Raw genomic sequence first — 13779 nt, 5'->3', positions numbered from 1 at the left:
TTTTTTGCTTTCTCAGGTCTGGCTTTTATCTGCTAAGGCATGAGACTGCAGACCACAGAATCAGAATCAAGGGCGACAGGTAGTGGTGGTGGTAACTGGATATAAATAGGGCTCAGTCATCTTTATGTTAAAATGTTCCTCAGGTAGTCCTCATTGCACATCCAGGGTTGAAAACTGCTGCCAAAGACACATATAAAAAAGTCTAATATTCTCTTTACTGAATTCAGGAGGAAAATGTTCATATTTCAAACATGTCACAGTTCAGCATATACAAATCAATTTCAACAAGTGTTTAATTCCCTCTGTTAAAGCCACAAGGGAATGTATAATACATTTTAGAGAGCTACCTTTAAAAATATATATATTATTTTCCTCTTTCAGTTTTAGTGCTTATAAAGGTGAATCACACAGGTATCTAGAAAATCAGACTGTCCATAAATATCTGTTGCCTGATTGCTTTCTTTATGTCAACACTAATTCTAGAAATACTTTAAATGCATTAGCAGACTTTCTTTTCCTTATATCCAAGTACTGTGAAATATCTTACACTTATAACCTTCTCTTGTCCTTCAATCTGGGCATACTAGATTTTAAATATGATTATAAAGTCTGGGGAATTGAACACTGTCATTTTTCCTTAGGAGTATTTTTTTTTTTTTTAATAAAAGTAGTTCATGCTTTTGTCCTCTAAATTATGTAGGCATCAGTTTTTTTTTATAGGGCTTTTATTTAGTATTTGATCCCTTAATGCTGTGCCAGAAAAAGGAAGGAAATTGCATTTTATGACTGTTAAGGTAGGTATTATTTTTGGTTATATTTAATAGAAGTATTTGCACGTTGGCAGAGTATGCCTTCAAATATTAGTGAATATAGGTATGCCTACAGGACATAACCTTTTTCTCATGGTAAAGCACATACTATATAATCTTTTTATGATTTAAATATTTACCTTTAAAGTAAGTTATTTTATTGAGCAGCACAGTCAAATATATGTTAAATGTCAACATTTATGTTTAATTCTCTTCAATTTAATGTGGGATTTTGTTTGTTTGTTTTGTTTCTTTGTTGTTTTTTTTTGTTTGTTTGTTTGGTTTCTTTACTCTGCAGTCTGTTCATCTTTACCTATGCTAATATGCTAGTAACTATAAATTTCTCCACGTGACTCAGTGTGCTCTGACTGGGAAAAAAAGTCTCATGGACAGATATAGATAGATAGATAGATAGATAGATAGATAGATAGATAGATAGATAATTTTTTTAAATACTCAAATATAGGTCATTGTATCTTATTACATGTATATTCTCTAAGCCTCACTCAAAATGTGAGATGGGCAATTCTCTAAACTATGCCTTATAGACTACGCTGCCAGAGAAGTTTCCTGCTTCTCCAGAGCTCTTGTCTCCTTCTTAAGAGAGCTTGGAGATCAAGGCTTGTTTGCTTCCCTGTGCCTGTCTTTTCTACATAACATGGGAGTATCTATGTTTAATAATTTAAATACACCTGAACTACTAAGGTTTAATATTAGTAGCTCTATTGTGAAGACTCCTATTATTCACCACTCCTTCTTCCCATCGTTACTGTTACCACCTTTGCTTTGATACTTTGCCTTATTATATGACCTACAAAACGTTGTAAGTGCAAATCAATCAATGTGATCTATCACATCAATAAGAGAAAGGATAAGAACCATATGATCACTTCAATAGACACAGAAAAAGCATTTGACAAAGTACAATAGTCATTCAGGATAAAAACCCTTCATAAATGGTTTAGAGGGAACATACCTCAACAAGGTAAAGGTGTATATCTGAAAATCCCACAACTAACATCAACCTTGATGGGGAAAAATTGAGAGTTTTCCTTTAAGGTCAGGAACAAGACAGGATGTCTACTCTCACCACTTTATTCAGCATAGTGCTGGAAGTCCTACCCATGGCAATCAGACAACAAAAAAAAAGACATCCAAATCAGTAGGGAAAAGTAGAACTTTCACTATTTGCCGATGACATGAGACTCTATGTGAAAAGACTCCACCAAAAAACTACAGTAAACTTGCAGGACACAAAACCAATCTACAGAAATCCATTGCATTTCATTATTTTTTGTTTTGTAATTTTTTTTTTTTCTTTTTTCGGGAGAGAGAGAGAGAGACAGAGATTGAGGGAAGGGGAGGGGCAGAGAGAGAGGGAGACACAGAATCCAAAGCAGCCTCCAGGCTCTGAGCTGTCAGCACAGAGCCTGATGCGGGGCTCAAATTCACAGACCACGAGATCATGACCTGAGCTAAAGTCGGATGCTCAACCAACTGAGCCACTCAGGGGCCCCTATTCTGTTGCTTTTCTATACACAGTAATGAAGCAGCAGAGAGGGAAATTAAGAAAATAATCCCATTTACAGTTATACAAAGAATAATAAAATACCTCATAATAAACTTAACAAAGGAAGTAAAAGACCTGTACTCCGAAAACTATAAAGCATTGATGAAAGAAATGGAAGATGACACAAACAAATGGAAAGATAGTCCATGATCATGGATTATGAAAACAAAATTTTTCTAAATGTCTGTACTACCCAAAGGAATCTATGTATATAATGCAATCCATTATACCAACAGCATTTTTCATAGAACTGGAATGAAAAATCCTAAAATTTGTGTGGAACCACAAAAGAGCTCGAATAGCCAAAGTAATCTTGAAAAAGAAAAACAAAACTGGGGGTATGACAATTCCAGACTGTAAGTTATATTACAAAGTGGCAGTAATCAAGACATTATGCTAATGGCACAAAAATAGACACGGAGACCAATAGAACAGAATGGCGAGCCCAGAAATGATCCCACAATTATATGGCCAATTAATCTTCAATGAAGCAGGAAAGAATATCCAATGGGAAAAACACAGTCTCTTCAATAAATGATATGGGGAAAATTGGACAGCTACATGCAAAAAATCAAACTGGGCCATTTTCTTACACCATACACTTAAATAATTCAAAATGGATTAAAGATCTAGCTGTGAGATCTGAAACCATAAAAATCCTTGAAGAGAGCACAGGCAGTCACTTCTCTGACATCAGCCATAGCAACTTTTTCCTAGATAGGTCCCCTGAGACAAGGGAAATAAAAGCAAAATTAAACCAGTGGGACTGTATCAAAATAAAAAGCTTCTGCACAGCAAAGGAAACAGTCAACAAAACTAAAAGACAACCTACAGAATGGGAGAAGATATTTGCAAATGACATATCCGATAAAGGGTTAGTATCCAAAACATGTAAAGAACTTACAGAGCTCAACACCCAAAAAACAATCCAATGAAAAAATGGGCAGAAGCCATGAACAGACATTTCTCCAAAGAAGACACACCCAGATGGTCAACAAACACAGGAAAAGATGTTCATCATCACTCATCATCAGGAAAATGCAAGTCAAAACTACAGTGTGATGTCACCTCACACTTGTCAGAATGGCTAACATGAAAAGCACAAGAAACAACAAGTGTTGACGAGGATGTGTAGAAAAAGGAACCCTCTTAAACTGTTGGTAGAATGCAAACTGGTCTAGCCACTGTGGAAAAGAGTATATGGGGGTGCCCCCAAAAGTTAAAAATAGAACTACCCTATTCAGCAATTACCGAAAGATATACAAAAACCCTAATTCAAAGGGATACATTCACCCCAATGTCTATTGCAGCATTATTTACCATAACCAAGATATGGAAGCAGCCCAAGTGTCCATCGACTGCTGAATTGGTAAAGAAGAAGTGGTATATGTAAACAAAACAATACTATTAAGCCACAAAAAATGAATGAATGAAATCTTGCCATTTGCAACAACATGGATAGAGCTAGAGAGTGTAATTCTAAGTGAAATAAGTCCATCAGAGACTTATTTCACATGATTTCACTCAGTAAAATTGAAGAAATAAAATCGATGAACATATGGGAAGGGGGAGAAAAAGAAAGAAGGAAACAAACTAATATGGAGGGAGGTAAGTAGAGGATGTACTAGATGGGTGATGGGTAGTAAGGAGGATAGTTGTTATGGTGAGCACTGGGTCTTGTATGTAAGTGATGAGTCACTGAATTCTACTCCTAAAACCAATATAGCGCTGTATGTTAACTAACTAGAAATTAAATAAAAATTAAAGACAGAGAGAGAGAGAGAGAGAGAGAGAGAGAGAGAGAGAGAGAGAGAGAAACCAAGAAACAGACTCAACTATAGAGAGCAAACTGATGGTTACCAGAATGGAAGCGTTTGGGGGGATGGCTTATGTAGGTGATGGGGATTAAGAAGTACACTTGTTGAGATGAGCACTGGGTGATGTATGGAATTGTTGAATCACTATTGTACACCTGAAACTAGTATTACACTGTGCGTTAACTAACTGGAATTGAAATAAAAACTTTAAAAATGCTATAAAATCGGCTGACAAGAAATTATCCAAGTGTTTATCTTGAGTTCCATTTCACGTGTAGTTTTCTATTCCCCCATTTAATCATCTGTTTGATTGCTTTCTCATTTCTTGATGGGTATACTTATTTCCTTATCAATATTTATACATACTTATTTGTTGTTCTTCCCCTGATAGCATGTGTACCTAGGAAAATACATGTCTTCTGTGGGTGAAAAGAGAGAAAAGACTGTTAATGTTGTAATCTCTATTATGATAGCTTAGCATATAAAGAATGTTAAATATTCAGGAAGAATTATTTTCATCATTAACTGTTTTCTTAGTAGTTATCAATTACATTCTGGGAGATATTTGTCTCAATATGTATTAAATATATAATTGTATGTTTTCTCAAATCTTATAATTTTTACCATTATGAACTTCATATCTATCTGTATATCTATCTATGTATATCTATCATCTATTATGAGCTTTATATCTATCCAGAGATATCTATATCTCTGGAATTTCTGTACATACCTTCTAGAGACTGAATTATTTCTCTTTTCCTCCCACACTTTATAGTTTACCTCATTGCAATAGCACTTCATGTGATGGCTTAAGAATCATATTCTTTCTTTCAAATGATTCAGTTTATTACCATATAGACTTTTGTAATTATACTTAATATTTTTAAAGAGAACTTTAACTCATCTTATGATAGTACCCTCCCCTATCCTAGCACTTCTGAAAATACTTCTCAGATTTTTTTCTATTGGCATTATACCAGATTATAACTCTGTTTACTTAATAGAATTCTAGCCTTCACTGCACATGGATGAGTCTCTTTGAAGCACACTTTTTCAGTAATGAAACTCACTGATTTTTTCCCCTTTTCATAGCTTTTTTCTTTTATTACTCTATTGATCTTTCAATATCTTGGAAGTTTAAATCCTATATTTTTATATCATGTGTAATTCATTTGTTTTCTAGTCTAAGACACTTAATCAATCTTTACCCGATTACAACATTTCAGCATTGTTCCTATTCTTTTCACTTAGGAGTAGTTATTCTCACTTGCTCAGGGGTATCCTTTTCAATGCCTGCTTCCTAAATCTCGCATAATCCCTTTGGATTTTGTCTTTTTATAGTGACCTCACTTTATAAGGTTTTTGTTCAGGTAATGTACTTGAAATGAAGCGAACACTTTATCAGTTCTACTTCGTTGTTTCTTTATTTCTTTAAAGGTTTGCCTCAGTCAAAGGCAGAGACAGAAAAAATATTATGGTTGTAATACTTCTTAACTAGACTAGAAGGTTGGGGATCTGGGGTGGAAACCTTTGGGAGTAATACTCCTTGTTTTAAGTATAGCAGCATCTGTCCCTTTAAAAATCATTCTAAATAAAAACCTGCTTTTATAAGGAGCAACTACTGATCTTCATGTATTTCTTTTTTTATAAAATTCTGAGGTCTTTTCTCTCTCATGTGAAAGTATTACAGAAATGGATGTTTATATCTCTGTCATTCTACAGCTGGTGCTAAATCAGGAGCAAAGTAGCTATTAGTGTTATGCCTTGACTATAGTCTCTTTTTGTTCTGTACATTGGTGTCATTGATGTCAAAGTTTGATATAATTTGATCAGATGCTACTTTGTGTCAGTTTACAGATTTATTTTCCATAGCTAGTATGTTTAATCTTTTCTTTTAAAAACATTTTTTTTAATAGTGGCTTCATTTTTTGACAGAAATACTTTAACTGTTTCTACTCAAGCATTGTTACTGGATTCCACATTGGAAAGATTTCTTGTTTCTTATGAAAGAAAACAAAATGAATTGTAATGCATTATTTTAAGATAACAAAATCCACACAAAGCTAAAATAATGAGAGTCAATGAAAATTAAACAGTAGGTTATTGCTTTCAAAATTCAACTGATTTCTGTTTTTTCTTAGTACAGCTACTTGGAAGGATATCACAGTTTTTTTTTTGTTTTGTTTTGTTTTGTTTTTGTCTTTTGTATATTGTCTCATACTGCATAACATAAGAGCCCGAGACTTAATCTAATCATTTAATCTCTTTTCCATTTACCTCAGTCTCTGAACAATGTGGATATAAAGTGCATCAAAAGATATGATAATTTTTTTCAGTTATTATTTTTTTTTAAATTTCAGTTCCGGTGTAGTTGACATACTGTGTTATACAAGTCTCTGGTGGACACTACAGTGATTCAGCAGTTCCATATATTACTCAGTGCTCATAAAAATGAGAGTACACTTAATTCCCTTCACCTATTTTACCCAATCTCTCACCAGCCTCTCTGGTAACTATCAGTTTGTTCTCTGTAGTCAAGAGTCTGTTTCTTTGTTTGTCTCTCTTTCTTCGTTCATTTGTTTTGTTTCTTAAATTGTATATGTGAGTGTCCTTTTTGTCTCTTGTGACAATCTTTGTTTTAAAGTCTATTTTGAAAAAGAAAAAAAAAAAGAGTGGCACCTAGATGACTCAGTCGGCTAAACGTTCGACTCTTGGTTTCAGATCAGGTCATGATCTCACGGTTTCATGAGTTTGAGCCCCTCTTTGGGCTCTGCGCTGATACGCAGAGCCTTCTTAAGATTCTCTCTCTTCCTCTCTCTTTGCCTCCCCCACTAATGCTGTCTCTGTCTCTGTCTCAAAATAAATAAACTTAAAAAACATCAAAAGAATAAAGTGTATTTGTCTGATGTAAGTACTGCTACTCTGGCTTTCTTTTCACATCCATTTGCCTCATAAATGTTTCTCCACACCCTCACTTTCAATGTGCATGTGTCTTTTAGGATGTGATAAATTTTTATGATGATCGTGTATGCACATGGCTTATGTAAGGTTGTTTGATTAAATAAAGTTATGATATAAATTATCAAACAAAAAATGGAGATATCTAACATGTATGAACTTTAATATTCAGATAAAATTAACAAGATCTTTTTAAAAATTCAAATAACAAAGTTAATGTTTATTTGGTACCCATAGTGGTCTCAGTTTATAAACAATGGTAATGTCAGTTATAGCTCATATATAACCCTGATTTGTATAATTTTACCAATCAAATATATGTAATTTTATGAAGGTTCATCTATAAAATAGTTGCATATTACAGGTTTATTATAAATGGAAAACTACCTTGATACTTTTATTGATATCTTGTTTTTTCCCTCAATTAATTGAAATATAAACTCAAAATTCACAATGAAATACGTTTAATATCAGGTAGTGTTTCTAAGATCCCTAATTGAAAATTCAGAATGCAATTTCTTCAATAAATATTTTTATTATTACTGGCAACTGATTATTGAAATAGTCTCATCTCTGTTTAATGAAGCAAATATATCAGATACAAGGTAGAAAAAATAGCTCTGTAGCCTTTGCTTGTGGTGAATTCAGAGCTTTTATTTCCATCATGTAGAATAGTTCTTTTTATTCAATCTCTGAATATAATTACATGGGAGTAGACTAGAAATAAAAACTGTGTATTAAAAATTTACTTTTTTTTTTTTTTTTTGTGGGCTCCTATCAGTTCTGAAACTCAACAGCATTTATTCTGAAGGAGTTTACTTTTCCTGGGAATTGTCAAGGAGACTAAACCTCATTTAGTGAAGGTTACTGAAATGCATTGGTATATTTTTTGGGAGTAAGCAGTTAATAAGATAAAATGTGTTATTTAGACTATTCATTAAAATAACTTCATCTTTTAACTCTTTCTAGCACTAACAAAGCTGAGCTAAATTTAAATACATTCCATTTTATTCTTAAACTGTGATTGCTTCTAATGTTTTCTTCCTAATTTAGTTTCCTGTGGCTGCTGAACAAAGTTGGTGGCTTTAAATAGTAGAAATTTCTTCTTTCACAATTTTGGAAGCCAAAAGTTCAAAGTCAGTATCATTGGTCTGAAATCAGGGTGTTGGAATGGCCACACTCCCTCTGGAGGCTCTAGGGGAGACTTTCTTCCTTGTCACTTCCAGCTTTTCGTGGCTGTTGGCACTGTTTGGCTAGTGTCTACAACACCCCAGTCTCTGCCTCCTTGGTCACATTGCTTTTTTCTCTTCTGTCTATTCGTAGATATCCCTGTTTCCCACTTATAATGATAAATGTGATTTCTTTCTTGGATAATCTGGTTAATGTCTCCATTTTAAGATCGTTTTATCATATCTGAAAAGATCCTGTTTTTTTTTTTGTTTGTTTGTTTGTTTGTTTGTTTTGGGTTGGTTTTTTTTGCCACATAAGGTATCATTCACAGATTCCAGAGCGTAGGCTGTGAACATCTTTTGAGGGGCTATTTTTGAACCTCCCAAAATGGCAAAGTGATTCATTCTTATATAATCTTGGTGAATCTTAAAACTGATCCAAGCAGGAAGAACAAACAAAACTGAAAAAAAAAATGTATACTCCTACATCATTTTTCAACAATGATTAGTAGTAAAATTTTTGTTGAATTAAAATGAGATGTAGAAGCTGCTTTTGAAAATATATTCAGCTATTTTAAAGTTTTAATAATTCTATGTGTTTAAGATGATATTTATTTATTAATTTATTTATATATTTTTTAATGTTTATTTATTTTTGAGACAGAGAGAGACAGAGCATGAATGGGGGAGGGTCAGAGAGAGGGAGACACAGAATCTGAAACAGGCTCCAGGCTCTGAGCTGTCAGCACAGAGCCCGACGCGGGGCTCGAACTCACAGACCGCGAGATCATGACCTGAGCCGGAGTCGGCCGCTTAACCGACTGAGCCACCCAGGCGCCCCAAGATGATATATATTTATACTATATTATTTGTATACATTAAAACATTTCCTCAGGATTCTGCTCACTGATAGAATCATCACATTCTTCTCTGGAATATCACTTATTTTCCTACTTAATTATGAATGGTGATTACCTTTTCTAAAAATGTCTTTTTTATTTTTATTCCATGCACTTCTAAAAATTACTTAAGAATAAATTGCAATATATTTTCTATGTATGTACATTTTTCTTTCTCTGTACAACTATATGTATTTATATATACATATATATATATTTGAGTAACATTTTAAACACATGCAGACAGAATACTGATATTCAGCATTGCACATTGGTATGACTATAATAATATACATTTCCATATATATTAATACATAACATAATATGTAATATATCAATATATTTTATTATATTTATATATTTTTATATATAGTATTAATTTAGATGTTCTATGAATTAGAGATAATTTAAAAGTGAAGACAACATTGCTTTGTAAATTTGCTTGGTTATTTAACCTGTACCCCATTAAATAGTTATTTTTTTAAAGTTTTTATTTACTTATATTGAGAGAGCAAGAGAGAGCAAAAGAGAGCAGGAGAGGGGGCAGGGTAGAGAGAGGGAGGGACAGAATACTAAGCAGGTTTTTGCACGGTCAGCGCAGAGAACGACACAGGGCTTGAACTTATGAAGTGTGAGATCATGACCTAAGCCAATGACAAGAGTCAGACATTTAATCAACTGAGCCACCCAGGTGCCCCACTAAATGGTTATTTTTATAAATATCTTTTAAATTAATCCTCCTTGTACACTTTTTTTTTTTTAAGGAAAAGTTTACCATGTATCACATAGTTGTAATTTTAGTAGTATAATTTGGGCAAATTGAATTATACTATTCAACATGTCTGTCTTTTCTCTTGGTCTTCAACACATTCATTCATGAAACCCAGAGTTACATTCAATACCATTCTCCAGAGTATGCTAACACTTCCACTGTTTTTATAAGCAATTGTTGACCACCTGAGGATCATGTTATGTCAGTAATTCTTCAGTCCATAGGAACATTATTCTCTGGCAAGAAGCATTTCAACAGATACTCCTAGAATGAATGAACACACACACACACACACACACACACACACACACACACACACACACACATTTTTTTAAATTTTTTTTTATTTTTATTTTTTAATGTTTATTTATTTTTGAGACAGAGAGAGACAGAGCATGAACGGGGGAGAATCAGAGAGAGAGGGAGACACAGAATGTGAAACAGGCTCCAGGCTCTGAGCTGTCAGCACAGAGCCGGACCTGGGGCTCGAACTCACGGACTGCGAGATCATGACCTGAGCTGAAGTCGGGTGCTTAACCGACTGAGCCACCCAGGTGCCCGACATTTTTTTTTTAAAGATCTTTTCTATTTTACCAAACTTCCTTACATTGTTTATGTCAGTTCTAAATGACATTTTATAAATAAAATTTGACTGCATATAGTCAGTAAGTCAATTTGGCTTTTGCACAGGTAGAGGTTTCTTTTATACACTTGTTTGTTTAGTAACATCTTTTGATGGCAGCTTCCCATAAGTCAAAGAGATAATTTGGCTTATTAAAAAATGAGCCTGCTAATATTTTATAATCTAAGAAAATGTTATAATTTTTAAAAGTATCTATTTGCCCTATAAAAACTTCATCACAATATTATCTTCATTAGCATATTCCTTTAAAGTAATTTGATATATTTTTGGAGTTTTATTTCTGACACTGTCAATATATTTAAGGTACATAATATGCAACTTGACTAGCACAGCTCTACAAATGTATATGCAGCTGTATAAATGTATTGACAGTCCTTATTTGTTTCTGATCAACAAAGTTATATAAATGAAATGAAGTAATATATAGAAACTGCTAACAAAAGCTGCTAATAATCTATCCATAGCCAACTATCTAAATATTTTTTTTTTCTATTTGTTTAAATACTTCAGTCCATGGGTTTGTATGCATTTACATTTGGAAGATGCAGCCCATTTTTTTTCATAACTTGAAAGAATATTCTTACAACCTTCAATATAATTCATTGCTACAGTTTTTACAGCTATACATTCTTCAGTCATTCACTCTTTTTGCCAATAAAAGTAACATGAAGGTCAGTAGACAAGGATATAGTTCTTTGGACACATCTCTGATTACTTCCATGGCAAAGTTCTATAATTAGAATTGCTGAGTCATTGAGAATTTTTGAAAAATTTTTTTAGGCATATTGCCAAATTGCTCCTCAGAGCTTTTATACTGTTTTACACTTATACTAGCAGTGTATAAGCCTTTTAATTTGATAGTCTCAAGAGAATTCTTATACTTCAGCTGTTGGACTTATTATCCTTGAAAGATCAATCTGGCTATCTCTTTTCAGTTTGCTATATACCGTATGCTATTTTGAGGTTATAAATTAAGTGATGTAAAATCTTATCTCATCATCTAAAAATCCTTTTATCTGAATCTGAACTCATGAGAGCCAAAATCTAGGTATTGCACCTCCCCAAATGTGTGCAAAACTTAGTTCAGAAAGATTATATTCCTTATTCGTTGGAACTTCTCTCAAGTTAGATTTATTTAGATTTCTTATAATACTCTTAGCTGATTACCACAACAATTTAAGGACAGCAAATGAAAAAAAAATAAAAAAAAACAAGGTGAGGTGGCTTCTACAGGTGAGTGCTTAGGAAAAACTGAAGTATTGTAAGAAAGAAGCCTCCAAATCAGGGGCCTAAAGAAGAGATTTTACTTACCTTTTACATAATGATCACAGATAAGTGTTTCAGATTTGATGACAAGCTTTGCTTTACATGTCATTGAAGTACCTGGGTTATAATTCTGTTGCTGAAAAGGAAAGAGGCAATTGGATATTTAAAATTTTCTACCCTAAGTAACAATACTAATAGACTATTAGTGAGGGAAGAAATAGAACTTTTGGAAACAAGGATATTGAGGTCACTCAGTGAATGATTAAATAATCCTTTGTCAGGTGTAGAGTTTGATTTTACCCTACCTACAAGCTTATTACTTGTTATTATTTTATGGAACCTGGCAGAATGCACAGGACTCCTGGGTCAGAGACAAATGATTTTATTAGTCACAGCAGAGTAAACAGTATGAGCATCATATTTGCATTGGTTATCTTTGTTTTCAAATCCCATGGGTGACACCACACGGTCCAGATGGATGCTGCTGACACAGTTGGTTTGCATCATAGCTCAGGAACATTCATCTTGGGGAATCCATTCTTTTATAGCAAGCAATAAGCAAGCCTATTCTGTATCTTCAAGGCAGACATTATCTCATTCCTCAGGGTAGCATGCTACAAACACAACTCTGAGAAATGGCTTTTGTCAATAACTGTCAGGGCCTTGTATTCTTGGCCTACCCAGCAAAATATGTAGGAATATTAGAGACCCATAGAGGACTGTTCCTTTCAACATACATCACACAGTAGCCTCTGAAGGCATGTGTACAAGCAATGTTCTAATGATGCTGTCTAAAGACATGTGTACAAGCAGTGTTCTAAAGAATGAAAATTGTATTTAGCATGAGGAGATTCTTGATGTCAGCTACTTAAAGTTTCAAACATTCTCTCTGCCAACAGATACTTTTACAAATAATTGTGGGTTCATGATCGTCCTTTGCAGGGACTGTGGAGCCATTTTCCAAAAGAGAGAAAAGATAGATGGGTGGATTAGGCAAAGTGCTATTTATTGAAAACCGATTTCTAATATTTTACTTTCCCATAGCTTGTACTCAGTTGATGAGTGAGAAAAAAGTAATATGCTTTAAACATATTACTATTATATATTATACCAGAAATTCATGTGGCTCAAGGGACATATTTTTGGGGGATGAACTACTACTGAAGTGCATTAATCCTATTCATTTTTTGGTGATAATGATTTGAATGATAGAAATATTTGGCTGTCATTGGGTTCAATCAGTGGATATAATAATAATGAAGGAGAAAGAATTTTGTTCGTCTAAGTTAGGTATTCCTTTTCACCACTAACCTGCCCCCTCCATTATAAATCAAGATCTATTATTTATTTATTTTTTAGTATCTGTAGGAAGTGCAGTGGTTACCTGTTAAGAGTAAGGAAGTGAGTATCAGAGGCTCTGTGTTCAGCTTTGGCTCTGCTACTTGGTGACTTTGAGACTTTTGGCAATTCAATCTCATGTAATATTTAGGTTATAAAGTTTCTCTAGAATCTAGTAAGATATGATGATGAAAGTCCTTTCTAAACTGTAAAGTATTATACAAATATTTAATTTCTAATAATTATGCACACTAGACTTTTTACTATTAAAGGAGACTGAAGAATATATTCTCTCTCAATGCTAATGGTATAGCTCCTAATCTGAACAATTTTCATCATCGTATACCATCTTTTAGAAGGTTTAATTAAAAAACTTTCTTAAAAAGGTACCATTTCATTCACTTGGAAGCTCTGCTCATGTGACTCACTTTATTATCTAACCTTGTCGATCAATTCAAGGTCCTTTATTTAGTATCCTCTCTAAAAGGGTGGATTTGCATTTTATTGATTTTTTTATTAGTGATAATAATAGTGA

At 33.5% G+C, this 13779-nt stretch overlaps 1 protein-coding gene across 3 annotated transcripts in view; it reads left to right on the top strand.

Moving 5' to 3' along the window:
* Positions 1–13779, top strand: part of GBE1 (1,4-alpha-glucan branching enzyme 1) — a 280022-nt gene that overhangs the window by 113416 nt on the left and 152827 nt on the right. The window lies entirely within an intron of this gene.

Source organism: Panthera tigris, chromosome C2, assembly GCF_018350195.1.
Source record: "Panthera tigris isolate Pti1 chromosome C2, P.tigris_Pti1_mat1.1, whole genome shotgun sequence".
In the NCBI taxonomy this organism is placed as follows: Eukaryota; Metazoa; Chordata; class Mammalia; order Carnivora; family Felidae; genus Panthera; species Panthera tigris.
The sequence above is the reverse complement of the archived record's forward strand: the minus strand, read 5'-3'. Positions and strand labels throughout refer to the sequence as shown.